Here is a 14,349-nt window from a genome sequence, read left to right as displayed (position 1 = left end):
CTCATGCTGTGTGACTAGGTTTCTTTTAAAAGGCCAGTGTGTAATTGGAATTCAAAAAATGCCGCTAAATATTGAGCAAACTGGAGCTCTTTAATTTCAATACATTTGAAGAAACATCTTGTACGTTTCAACTGCCACTTAATTTAATGCGTTCCTGCAAAATATTTTCGCATGGACCTTTTGTATGTTAGTATAGCTGTACTAACAAGTTATTAAACTGCACAACTCCTTAACATTGGAAATTTTTGGTAGGTTTAAACTGTTTACAGATCTGTAAAGCTCATTTAAAGTGTCTTTTAAAATGCGTTATCCTGAAAAAGGGTGTAGTTTCAGGATAATGATAGTTCCTAACTCTTCTTGACCAGTAGGTGGAAGTGCTGCATTTGTCATTCTGAAAGCTTCAAGCTGGATTTAGTTTTTCCTCTCACCAGTATAAATCCATTATATTTTGGTAGGGCTAATTGTTAAATCGGGATTTGTAGTTCGATTTTTTTCTGTTTGCTCTAAATGTATACTAATGTCAATCTAGCTCTCAAAGTAGATCTTAAATATAAGCGTGTATTTCAGTCCCACATGGTAGCATGTGGAAGGAGGGATTTCTAAAATGAGAGCTCATTAGTGTCTGGGTCTGGAGGCGCTTATAAATGTTCTCTTCCTCGATCCATTAAATCGCATGCTGTTCTCCAAAGGGTCGTAGTTTGGTTGGTTTGGCTATGACCCCGTTAACCCCAGCTGGTAGATTCCATAACTACACCATCTAGCGGAAAATAAAAGCATCTTTCTCAGTTAATAGCCATTAAAACATTTTTAAATTCTGATACAGCAGGGCTCTAAAAAGCCAACCCCTATTAAAATATCTATAGTATGATGAAATGGCAATACAGCTGTTCCTTGCAAAAAAATACAAGTGTGTATATAAATGGTGAAATAATTTTTGCTGCCAAATGGTGTAGTTACCACATCTATCAACAGGGGGCACGTGTGGCTCTTCTAAACAGCTAAATGGATCCAAACCAACCAGGACCTTGAACGCAGTGGTAAACGAGGTAAAGGGTGGTAAAGTGTGTGTGTGTGAGCTGGGAAAGGACCCGCCAGCTGAGTCTATGTGAATCATCCAGAAATCACAGGTGTGTGGAGGATGACGAGTGTCTGCGTTTACATAACCTCCTGTTTCTCCTTCCCACGTACACATCCCACTGACACTACAAAAATAACACCCCAACACCATCTCCTCATCAGGAGGTAATCTGAACACGGCACGGCATCCTTGGCACAGCTCATTCAAGCTCACACATTAGCATGAAGATTTTTTTTCACTGACACTTTATGCACACATTAGTATATTACATCTGAATGGGGTCTATATGAGAAACGTGGGTTCAATGTGTTATCGTAGACTCACTTCCAGCCATCCAGAAGCTTGCCTAAATGGATAAACACTGCCACTGAATGGAGTTGTCTAGTACAGAGTGTGAAAAGTGAAAGTGTTATATTGTGGATTTAGCTGCCAGTTTTCTGTTGACTGTGAAGTCATATACATGGGTTTATGAATAATCCCATTAATGCTGGAATCCAGCAATATTAACGTTGTTCAGTTCTGTTAAAACAAGCCCATATCAGACTAACCCAGGTGTAACAGATGAACAAGAACTGAATTCTACTACTTAAATGTTCCTATCATAATCAATTATGAATAAATATAGCTTAGGCTCATTGGAAATACATGCCTCTACCTACAGTACATCTGGCAAAATTCCGTAAATTCCCTATAATTCCCTGCATTTTCTAACTGAAGTGACCACCAGTAGTACTTAAACCTTAAAACACTTCTGGTGCAGTGCATGATTTGACATTTACTACATATGTGAGGTGTTTCTGACAGTAAACTTGCTCAGTAGCTCACCTGGTACAGCATTGCACTCTGCAATTAAAAAGCTCTTGTAGAGGTAAGTTAAAGGCATGACAGCTTCAGAATTTTTATTTTAAATTTTTTGTTCTCATGCTTGTTTTACAAGCATGAGAACAAACAATGTCTTGGCATGTGTTTTGTATGGTATCATATTTTTATTTATTTGGATAAAGCACTATTTGTTAAACCTCCTCATTATTGCAGTGGAGGAGCTGTATATCACGTGTTGATATAGTGTGAGAAAGAGTAAGTGAGAAACGGAAACATGGCTGAATTGTGGAAGTGTCTCTTATACCCCCTCCACCCCCCAGTGTTTGTAAACTAAATCTGTTGCAGGAAACAGAGGGTAATGGGTTAGAGAGCTGTGCCTCTTTGAGGAAGCCTCTTCTCAGGACAGAGAGCTGCTAAACGATAGTGGGAAAGGGGGAGGGGCTTCGGCAGTATCTGCCACCACTTTACTCCGCCTTACAAACTTACTGGACCTGAGGGAGTAAACCCCTGCTGCTCTGGAAAACAAAATGAGCTGCTCAACCTTTAAATAGGTAGTTAGCAAACCTAAACCAAAAAACACATGTTCTTGCAGACACCACGATTCCTATGGGCATTTAAAAATATCAGTCTGAACCACCATGTAAAAATAATGCATCCCAACTAGAGTTAAATTTGGAATATTCCTGTTTAATTTCTCAGATTTCTGACCGTGAAAGAGTTCCACTCGGAACATTAAGCTACTTATAAAAAACTAAAATAGCAATTCCTCTGTTACTTGTATCAGAGAAGGCATCTTCTAACTACCAAATTATTGATGAAAAAATATGCTTTACAGTTTTAGCATTTATTTATTTGCAGGTGTACACAATTTAACAGAATGGAACATTTTCAGAATCTACCTTCCTGGCTGTCATATATGTGATGTCATATATTTTCATATGCTTCGAATTTGAATAATCACCTAAAATATACAGGTTTGTGATTTACATCCTGCATTCAGGAGAGCCTGACCCAGACCTCTTTGCCTTCAAGGGTCACAGTGGCCAGTTGGCGATTGAAACATCTCGAGACACAGGTGCAAGCAGTTTTAAATGGTTCACTGCATGATTCCTAAAAAGACACAGGTGCAGATGCATGAAAAATGAAAATGTTCTGGTGACAGTATATACTCACACAAACAAACACACACAGACATAAATTCATACTTTTATTCAGCAAGGATAATTTCAATTAATAAAATGAAAATTTTAATGTTACAAAAGATTTCCATTTGAAATACAATTTGCTTTAAACTTTAAACTTTATGATCATCAAAGAATTCTAGAAGGTTCATGCAACAGTAAACGTCAGTAAAGACCACTGCAAAGTCAGCTTTGCAGGAATAAACTACATTTTAAAATACATTAATATATATATTTTTATGAGTATAAAAAGATGTGTATAATGTGCATACAGTTTTTATCCCTAAATCTTTGTGTTTTTCCACATGAACACCATTTCCTCCAGACATACCACATAAACTGCATGACTGTTCAACAGATCTTCAACATTCTCTCTCTGATGTCTGCTGTGCTGCGCAGTGTTTTAGAAGAAACATCTTCATCCGGTGGGAGATGAAGAGACTGACAGAATGAGGGAAAGAGATGGTTCAAGAGGAAGCGAGAGAGAGCGGCAGAGAGCAGCAGAGATGTGGACAAGCATGCTGATACTAATCTCCACATTCTAGGCAGTTGTCATGGAGACAGCACTGCCTCCTTGGCCTGGCTGCTCTTCGTGATGTTTGTGTGAGAACGTGTTCCAGTGTGTGTGTGTGTGTGTGTGTGTGTGTGGTGTCACATAGTGATCATAATGTCATACTGTTAGCATGATAGTACAGATTTCATTGATAGACTTAGTGTTAAATCTTGGCATGCAAGCTGATATTCTGTGAAATGCTTGTTATTTATGACTATCTGTGGCTGTGTTGCCTTATATAAAAGCTATTTGTAGCTCAGTGCAGCTGCGGCCTTTCATTATCATTACTGAGGCTAATGCTCCCATCTCTCTGCCTCTAGTTATGACTAGTGGAAGAAAGCATAAAAAGGCTGTTGTCGAAGGAATAGTTTGCTATTGAATAATCTTCCTGTTCATCGTGTGAATCTTAATTCATTATTCAGTGAGAATCTACCTTCATAGTGAGCTATTAACTCTGGAATTTACATTCAACCAAATAATCTGCTACAGTCAAACTGATGGCTCAATCAGATTGAAAACGCTTCTTGTAAATAGTTCAATGAATCTGACTGAGCTCGATCTAAATGGAATTAAATAATCTGATCAATAGGATAAAAACTATGCATGTTCTTTTAAATAACAAAAAATGCAAAAGTTCAATTTCTGTCAACTTTGATAAACAACTGTATTAAAAAAAAAAAAAAAAAAAAAAAAAAAAAACGAATGACTAATTCTTCAGGTGATTGATTAATTATCATTTTGGACTGATTTGATATGAATGTTCGACTCATTGGCTTAGTGATCTTAAACAGTCCTCAAGACCTGTGTAAAGGTGATCTGAAATATCTATATGTTTCACAGAAGAAAAATGGGTAAAATGGGCTTGGACTTATAAAGATGAGTAAATGATGATACTGTAGAATGTTCCATTTTTGAGTGAACTATCCAAGAAAATGAATGAAAATGAGATTAAATGACAAGAGACGGAGAGGGGGGTTATAAAGTGTGAGAGGAAATCTGGCTTCAGTACAGAGCTGCTTGGCCTCAACCCTTCTTCCTGTGTCAGCAGTCGCCCGTTCATATGGGGCTGTCTGTGGTTTGTCACGTTCCTCATGAGCAACCATAAAAAATATGTGTGTGCGTCAGCACTGAAGTACGTCAACTAACATAAAATAACCACTGAAATGATTTCTGACCACACAGAATAGTTAGAGAGCAAAACACGCTAACCACAAATTAAGCAGGTATGCATCCAATGTGGATGTACACTATCCTTGTCTGATGTCCAAACTAGAAAAAAAAATTGCATTTGTTTCACGGCAGTCAGTCTCACTGAAAATGACACATCAGAGTAAATTGTGACTCATGAGCAGTGCGGATCCAGGAAGCGAGAGTGATCAAGATCCTAAAACTACCATTATGGTGACACATGGTGAGAAGAGGATGGATTTGGTTAGTCAGAATGCTTTGGTATGCATTCATTATTTCCAGGGAGAAACTGAACATCTTGAAACCAGATAAGTTTGTAGAGGGACAGCATGTAAGATCACTATTTGGAAAACACATGACTAATGTCCACAAGTGGTGTGGATTCCCATTGTCTGAATGGCCATTTAATTCTATTCATCTCTATTTTGACTGATTGAGGTACAAGATATGGAAAATGCAAAACGGGGGGATAAAAATATGTGAGGCAACAATTATTATGAATTATTTTTGAAGACCTATGTTCCATGGAAAAGTTCTTCTTTTTCTGACGGGGGTCTGAGAGGAAAGAATGATATGGAATGAATGAAGAAAACAGAGGTTTTTGCTTCCACCTCAGAAGGGTTTGTGGGTTTGACTGCAGCACAGTTGACTCTGTCTGCTCTGGTGAAACACCAAACAGCAGCAACTGAGAGGTCATGAGACTGTAACAGCCTGTATACTGTACATCCAAGTCCTTGAGCATGACTCTGAACCCTGAACTCCTCTAGTGGGACTGTGTCTGGATTTGATCGTTTCCAATGGATTTTGAGTAAACTGGCCATTAAATGGGAAATTTACAAGTAACTGCAGGGCTTTATATAATAAGTCATTCAAAGCTCCATCATTATTTTATTATCAACACACACACACACATATATACACATATATATATATATATATATATATATATATATATATATATATATATATATATATATATATATATATATAGTTTGTTTCATAGAAAACAATATGCCCAAGGAGTCTTTGTCTGCAGATTTATTTATTTGAAATTTAGCTTTTATTTGATAGAGCAGTCAGAGCAGATGGGTAACAATGAGAAGAGGATAAGGCCAGGCTACATCTCCAATATGAAGTCTTATTATTCTTTTTTTTTTTTTTATTCATGTGCTTAAATTTTTTTTTAACCATTTCTTTGAGTTCCAAACTATAACAGTCTTCCCAAAAGCCTCTTTGCAAAATCTATGTTATTGTAACAGGTGCACAAACCACTGAAATGTGCCACTCAATCTGTTAAGGTCAGACGGAAATGATAGTTAAAAATAAATCTGCCACCACTTTCTAATGTTGGGATCCTTCAGAAGGATATATAGAGCAGCAGGTGCTACACACTACCAGATCAGGCATGACCCGCGCTGCATTTGACTATATTTTACTCTCATCAATCATTTCCTTGGTGTTTAGAAATATTTTGTTAGTGGTCATATTCCATTGCTTCTGCTGTCATCAATCAGAGGATTTTGAGGTTTCTGCAATATGAGATGTTTGTGCAACTTTGTTTTAGTAAATAATTATTTATTTATTTTTATGAGAGAAAGGTTTACAGTAAGTTAAAAGTTAAAGTTACAGTATGTGTTATTAGTACAGTAAACTCTTTGACCAAACTTGAATTACTTTATGAGAAGGTTACAAAAGGACAAGAGAGGGCAGATTTCTCCTCATCATTAAATCCAGGTGCTCTGCACACAGACTTGTGTTCACACAAACAGATTTCCACTTGTGTGAGTAGCTGACACCTTCCTTAGCTATTTAAAGCACTCAGTGACCAAGGTTACTCATCGAGGATTCACAGTGAAATGAGAGATTTGAAGTCTCTAATGAGTGCTTTACTTAGAGCTAGAGATACTAGGGATATGATAGATGTTGAATGTTTTTAGAAAAGTGTAAAATCTGTTGAATTTAAGAGATGAATTTATTTGCTTGATGATGGTCTGTCAGACTAATTATTGTGAGGTGGTTTTTCTCATCAGACTGTGGTAGACCATCATTAAAGTGTTTGTTGCGTTTTGTCTGATTTCTTCATGTTAATTTAAAGTATAACAACTGTGTACAATGTGCTTTTCTCCATATCAAGACAAAAAAATAGAGACTGCAAAGTGAAAGAAAGTAAAAATGCTTTGTTTTTAAAATGACAAACATACAGGAGGACAGTCCAGGATTGAGGAAGGAGAGTGAGAGAAAGAGGGAGAGAGCCTGTATTGAAATGCAACTTATTTTAGAGTTCATTGAACATGAACTCTATTGGGCTATTGGCCCTCAGCCTTTGCTCATTAGGAGGAGGAGATGCATTCACAGGCTGGAGGACAGGGGAAAGTGAGAAAGAGGACAAGTGGAGGAGACAGAGATGGAGTGAATGGGACAAGGTAAGATGTGGATTCTCCAGCTCCTCACTTTTCTGTTCTAGTGCACTTTTCTTTACTGTTGTAGATCAGAGGCTCTCTGACTTCATACGCTGGCACATTTCTCTATCTAGGTCATGCCGTCTACAGATCATCAAGCTCTCTGCTGAGGCAACAGCTTTGTTCAATCCAGAAACAATGTGAGCAAAAACACAATAAATAACGTGAACACAGCTGTGGTTAAACACGGTTTTGCTTATGGGTTCTGATTTTGTGAGGTTTTCTTGCCAGTAGGATTTGTGAAATATATTCAGCAGTGCAGTAGAGTAAATGATGAAATTATTGTTCCCAACTTGCACATATGAAATAAAATGATTTTTAATAAAATTATGCCGCGGTAGTCGGTATGAAAATCCACCAGGGCATCAACAATCAGGTGAATTACTGAACAAGTACTAATATATAAGAGGAGCTGTTTCTGTAATGCACAAGTTAAAAGGGCACGCACTGTCGTATATATTGTATCACACTTTTATGAGGTCATAAGATAGTATTGTGCATGGAACAGCACAAAAATCTTTAGTCCGTATTAATGGTCATCTGCCCCTTAAATAGTAATTAGTGTGTAAAGGAATAATTGACCTCTGTAATTATTAAATGGAAAGTTTGAAGTTTGAAAGTTTGAAGTAACCGAGACTCTTCCTACAGTTGGCCGACTGGCCAAACTGGGCAAATGGTGGAGAAGGGCTTTAATAATAGAAGTGAGAAACACGATGCTCACTCTGGCTAAGCTATCATGGTTGTCATGTGTGGGATGGACAACCAGCACTGCAACTCCAACAGTCTGACTTCTATTGGCAGATTGGCCAGAAGGAAGTCTCTACTCAATGCATGACATGAAAATACATCTAAACAACATTCTGGTCTGATAAACCTCAGTTCCAAGCATTAAGTGAAGTGAAGTGACATACAGCCAAGTATGGTGACCCATACTCAGAATTCATGCTCTGCATTTAACCCACCCAGAGTACACACACACAGCAGTGAACACACACACACTGTGAACACACACCCAGAGCAGTGGGCAGCCATTTATGCTGCGGCGCCCAAGGAGCAGTTGGGAGATTCGGTGCCTTGCTCAAGGACACCTCAGCCCGAGACTCGAACCGACTAGGAGTCAACCTCCTTAACCATTAGACTTCCCCCAAAAAATTCAGTCTGAAGCATCTTCTGCACAATACCATCCCAGCAGTGAAGCATGGTGATGGTAGCATCATGATGTCGGGGGGTTTTGAGGGTGTACATTCATGCCGACAAATATTGGCACCCTTGGCAAATATGGTCAAAAAAGGCTGTGAAAATTCATTTGCATTGTTAATACTTTTGATTTTTTATTTAAAAAATTCACAAGAATGTATCCTTTAATTGGATAATAAGAATTTAAAACGGAGGGGAAATATCATTATGAAATTAATGTTTTTCTCAAATACTCGTTGGACACAATTATTTGCAGCCCTAGAAATTCTTATGAGTAAAATATCTCTGAAGTATATTCCCATTCATATTCACAATTTTGAGCACTCCAGCATGATTATAAACATTAAATTATCCAGCCATTGCTTCCTGTTTCACAGAAATATAAAGTGGAGGGAAAACAAAACCCAAATGCCCTCAATCATCCATCACAATCAGAAAAACCAAAGAATATATTTCTGATGTCAAGCAAAAGATGATTGAGCTTCACAAATTGGTGAAGTGGCTTTAAGAAAAGAGCTAGAGCAGTGACAATTCCCATTTCCACCAGCAGGACAATAATTAAGAATTTCCAATCAACAGAAAATTTTAGAAAACTGCCTGAAAGAGGTCGTGTGTCTGTATCGTCCTAATGCATGGTGAGGAGGTCAGTTTGAGTGGCTAAAGACTCTCCAAGGATTACAGCTGGAGAATAGCAGAACATAGTTGAGTTTCTGGTTCAGAAAAACTTTTAAAAAATTGTCAAACAGCACCTACATCAACACATGTTGTTTGGGAGGGTTTCAAGAAAAATTCTCCTAGCTCATCCAAAAACAAACTAAAGCATATTCAGTTATCAGCCACGACTGGAACTTCAAATGGGACTGGCTTCTATGATCAGATGAAACTAAAAATGAGCTTTTTAGCAGTAAACACTCAAGATGGGTTTGGTGAAAACAGGGATAAAAAGTACCCCATGTGTACAATGAAATATACAGCTGTATTTTTGATGTTGTGGGCCTATATTTCTGCTGGAGGTCCTGGACATCTTGTTTAGACACATGGCATCATGGAATCTATTAAATACCAACAGATAAAAAATCAAAAAGTGACTGACTCTGTTAGAAATCTTATAATGGGCCATGTTTGGATCATTCAACTGTACAATAATCCAAACACAAGCCTCAAAAACAACACCGAAATGTGTCACTGAGCTCAAAACCAAGCTTCTGCTATAGCCATTCCAGTCCTCTGACCTGAACCCAGAAAATGAGAGAAGTGAACTGAAGAGGAGAAGCTGGGAATCTGAAGGGTCTGGAGTGATTCTGGATGAAGGAATGGTCTCTGATCTCTTGTCAGGTGTTCTCTAACCTCATCAGGCATTATAGGAGACAGTTTTGAGCTGTTTTAAACTGGCAAAAGGAGGTTTAAAAAATAATTCAATAAAAGGGTGTCCTTCATTGTGGCCAATGTGTATTAGAGAAAAACATTTATTTCATAATGATATTTCCCTCCATTTTAAATTCTTATCATCCAATGAAAGGATACATTTTTGTGAATTTTTCAAATAAAACATCAAAAGGATTAACAATGCAGATTAATTTTCACAGCCTTATTTGATCATATTTGCCAAGGGTGCCAATATTTGTGGGCATGACTGTAGGTGAATGCAACAAAATACCCTTAAGATACCCTTAGTAAAAACAACAAAAAACCCGATCCAGAGCACTCAGACTGGGAGGAAGGTTTAACTGATTAACCATTGGGACAATCCTCCTATGCACACACCCAAGACAATACAAGAGTGGCTTGAAGCCTCTGTAAGTGACCTTTAGCAGCATGCCAGACCCAGACTTCAACCACCAACTTCAACCAACTACTTGACAGAGCTTGAAAAGATCTGCAGAGTAGAACAGCAGGAAACACTGAATACAGGAGTGCAACACTACCCATAATACCCTAAAAGACACTTGAGGCTGTAATTGCTGCCAAGGGTACAGAGTTAAGGCTCTGAATACTTATGCAATGTGGGATTCAGTTTTTTCTTTTTCAGAGAAAGTCTTATTTGAAAAAGGCATTCGTTATATAAATATGCATCTCAATTTAACTCAAAATATCAAAATGTTGACCCTCCTGCCAAACTAGTGCCTGAACCCATTCCTTCAGACCTCATAGTGAAATATTACAGTCCTCAAAATGAAGACAAATATCTACATATACACTGCATGATCTTGCAGCACATGAGGACATAAGAAAAAATGTTTCATTTTGGCAATGCATGCATTTTCAAGGTCTGAAAATGATCAAGGAAACATTACATAATGTAAACATTCAGTTTCATAGCTCTTCTAAGTAGGATTAACACTCTATAATCCCCACACTCTGCCTTCTGCAAAGGAGACCAATAATTAAGCATGACACCAGGATACAGCACCATTTCCAGCATCATAGCAGCATCATTCAATGCATGCGTGGCAGAATTATACAGATTTTCATAGATAATCACCTACCCAAAATAACTCAACAATTTTCTAAACATGACTCATTTCCACACAAACTTAACCACTGGAGCGTAATACATATCCCCTCAGTGAGCCAGTTTTGAGTCACACTAATCCTGCAGAGGATACCAGCATAACTCATTTTCAGATCTAATTAAACATAGGAACCAACTGAATCATTCCCCAAACAAACTAAATGATAAATTGGATGCTGAAATCCAAACTTGCAACAAAACGGAGTCACATGGAAAACATGGTGTCAGAAAGACAGGAGAGGGTGAATCTAAACTGTACATTCAACATTCATTAAACATGTCTAGCAATAAAATAGCCACACAGATATCAAAATGTTTTAACATCTATCATTTGATTAATATGCATTGATCTATGAGAATGAAGATTAGTTCATTATTTCCTCATTAGAAGCACATATGGATCTCATGCAAATGAGATGTTCAAGGATGTGTGTTGTATGCACACTGAGGGGATCCCTGTCCATGATTTATTTAACAGAGGGGGACGATGGTTATAGATGGATACACATGTGATGTGATAGATGTGTCCCTCACATGATGCCTGTGTAATGAGCATGTGTGTGAGAGAGAAAGAGAAAGACCCTGCCATCTCCTTTAATTTGTCCCGTGGGAGATGGTTAAGGACCAGGCTGAGCGAGAGGGCAAACTCCCGAGGTTCCCCTTCTCCATCCCTACATTGATCCCTCACCTCCGGGGTTCACTCTCTCCATCTCTGACACCCCTCAGAGGGAGTAAAGATAAGGTCATGTCATCAAAAGGTGGAAAGCTCTTGTACCGAAAACATAAGCCATGGAAAGAGAGAAAGTCTGTCTCTTAGCTATTTGGCATAGATATGTAGCCTACATATATTTCCCAAGATACAAATTATCCTATTTAAAAGTTGATGTACTCTTGGTTCTTAACCTTTTGTTGTGCAAAACTTATTTGACAAAAAGCCTCTAGGTCATATAAGTTCTTCAGCTTCCCAGCATGCTCTGCACATTTAGATTTTTCCCACATGGCTATACACAGTTTTGCCACTCAAGGACACTTGAGGGATTCATACACGTCCCAAAGGCATAAACAGACATTGATGCTCAAGGAGAAAACACACAAAATTAAGAACCAAGTCTACATAATTTTTTTTAATGCAATTTATTGTAATTTTATTGTAATTTTATTTTATTTTATTTTATTTATAAGCACAACATATAAGAATACAGCTCCTAAAATGCATTTTCACAATAGACAAAAATAATTTAATTAATTTCTATGTAACAAAGGTGAACTCAAACAAGCAAATTTAGTTGGAAGATGTTTTGGATGGATGGTGCAGTTGTCTGTGTGGATTCAAGAGTGTGCATGAATCTATGTTCTGCATGTGGATGCTGTATGTTGTGAATGTGTGCTTATGTGACGCCTCAGTAACTGGGGCAGAACTGATTGCTGCTGATGGCTGTAGGCACGTGGAGACCTACATTCAGAACACAGACACAGGAAGGAGTCAGAGAGAAAGAGGAAGGCGGGAATGCTGGAGACGGAGTGTCTGCTGTCTTGGTTTCATTCGGTTTCATTCTTCTCCACTAGATGTCCACCGAACAGTTAACTAATAATAGTATTAAATAGTAAATAAATAAGAAAAATAAGCAAGATAAAAAAATTATTTAAAAAAACCTGTGCGAAAACCACTCCAGAGAGAAGTGAAATGACGAATGAATAACAGATGAAAGAGAAGGAGTAAGAAAAAAAAAACTCAACGCTTAGATAGGTCAATCACCAGGGACAGGATCTGGCCCATCTGCTCAGCTGATATAACAGGGAATTATGCATGCAGATTGGCACTGCATCTCCACACTCACCCCCAAACACGCTTCATGACGCATTTATGCCATCTCAAAGATGTAAGGATGTGAGAAGATGAAAAGAGGAATGTGTTACTGGGGTTAACAGAAGTGAAAGGAGGGTGGGTGTATTGGCGAGCTTATGAGGAAAAAGATCATTTCAAAAGGAAAGGAAAATGCTGCTGCTTTACTCCGAGGGAGTATAAAGGATGAAGGTGACTTTTCTTCCTGTTTCCTTGTGTCCTTTCACAGGTGTGTGTGTGTGTGTGTGTGTGTGTGTGTGTGTGTGTCTGTGTGTGTGTGTGTGAGAGAGAGAGAGAGAACCCCTGTGTGGAGGAAATCTGTTCTTCCTTCTAAGAATCATAATGCATGAGCTGACGTCAACTTTGACATCATTTCCTTATTAAACAGTGTAACCAATGAAAATGATGGCAACTGAATTATGATCAGTTAATCATACATTTTATATAATCCACTGTATTACACTACTGTTCAAAAGTTTTATATCTGTACATAAAAAATAATAATAAAAAAATAAATGTGTGTGTGTATGTATATATATATATATATATATATATATATATATATATATATATATAATTTGATTGAAAATGCAGTTAAACTATCATTTTGTGAAATATAATATTACAATTTAAAATAAATAATTTTGTATTTAAAAAATGTTGTTGATTCCTGTGATGGCAAAGCTGAATTTTCAGCATTAATTTTCCAAGTCACATAATAATTATTTTTACAGGATTGTTTTATAAATGGAAAGTTCAAAAGAACAGCATTCATTTGAAATATAATTTTTTTATTGTCACTTATGATTGATGTAATGTCTTCTTGCTGAATAAAAGTATTTATTAGCAAAAGTAAAAGTATAATTTCTTTAAAAACTAATCTTACTGACCCCAAACTTTTGAACATTAGTGCATATTTGCAGAATATATGCAGAATAACTGATTCTAAATTTAATTCCAAGCTGATTTTAACTCCAAAGTAACACAAACTACATGACCTATAAATAGAAGCCAGAATACTGTAGGCTGCTCAGATTTACAAATGTGCAGAATTATTAAATGAGAAATGGGATATGAGCTCCATGACCTCTGTGATGAGGTTTGTGAAATTTTACTGAAATGTGAAATGATATAAGAAAGTCTTCTAATGCCAGAGGGCAGAGGACATTTCTCAGGACAGCGATGAGGCCAGTGGATGGACCTCAGAGTACAGATTTCATTCTAAATGTAATGCAGTGTGCCTACTGCTTTGGTATCTGCAATTCAATATTTTCTCATTTTAAGCATCGTAATTGTTGCAAAATTTACTGTACTCATAAATAAGCAGTTTGCAGAATGAACATTCACATAAATAAGTCATACAAGCTTACCTGGCTATTTCCACTGGTGTTGTTGTGTCTGATGATGTGGATGTATGTGAGCTATGACTGTTGTCAGTATTTACTCAGTGGTTTTTATTGGGTTGACCACCTGTCAATCAATCAAGCCCCTCATTCTACCTTTTTCCTGGTTTGAC

This window comes from Carassius gibelio, chromosome B7 (genome assembly GCF_023724105.1).
Source record: "Carassius gibelio isolate Cgi1373 ecotype wild population from Czech Republic chromosome B7, carGib1.2-hapl.c, whole genome shotgun sequence".
NCBI lineage: Eukaryota > Metazoa > Chordata > Actinopteri > Cypriniformes > Cyprinidae > Carassius > Carassius gibelio.
The sequence above is the reverse complement of the archived record's forward strand: the minus strand, read 5'-3'. Positions refer to the sequence as shown.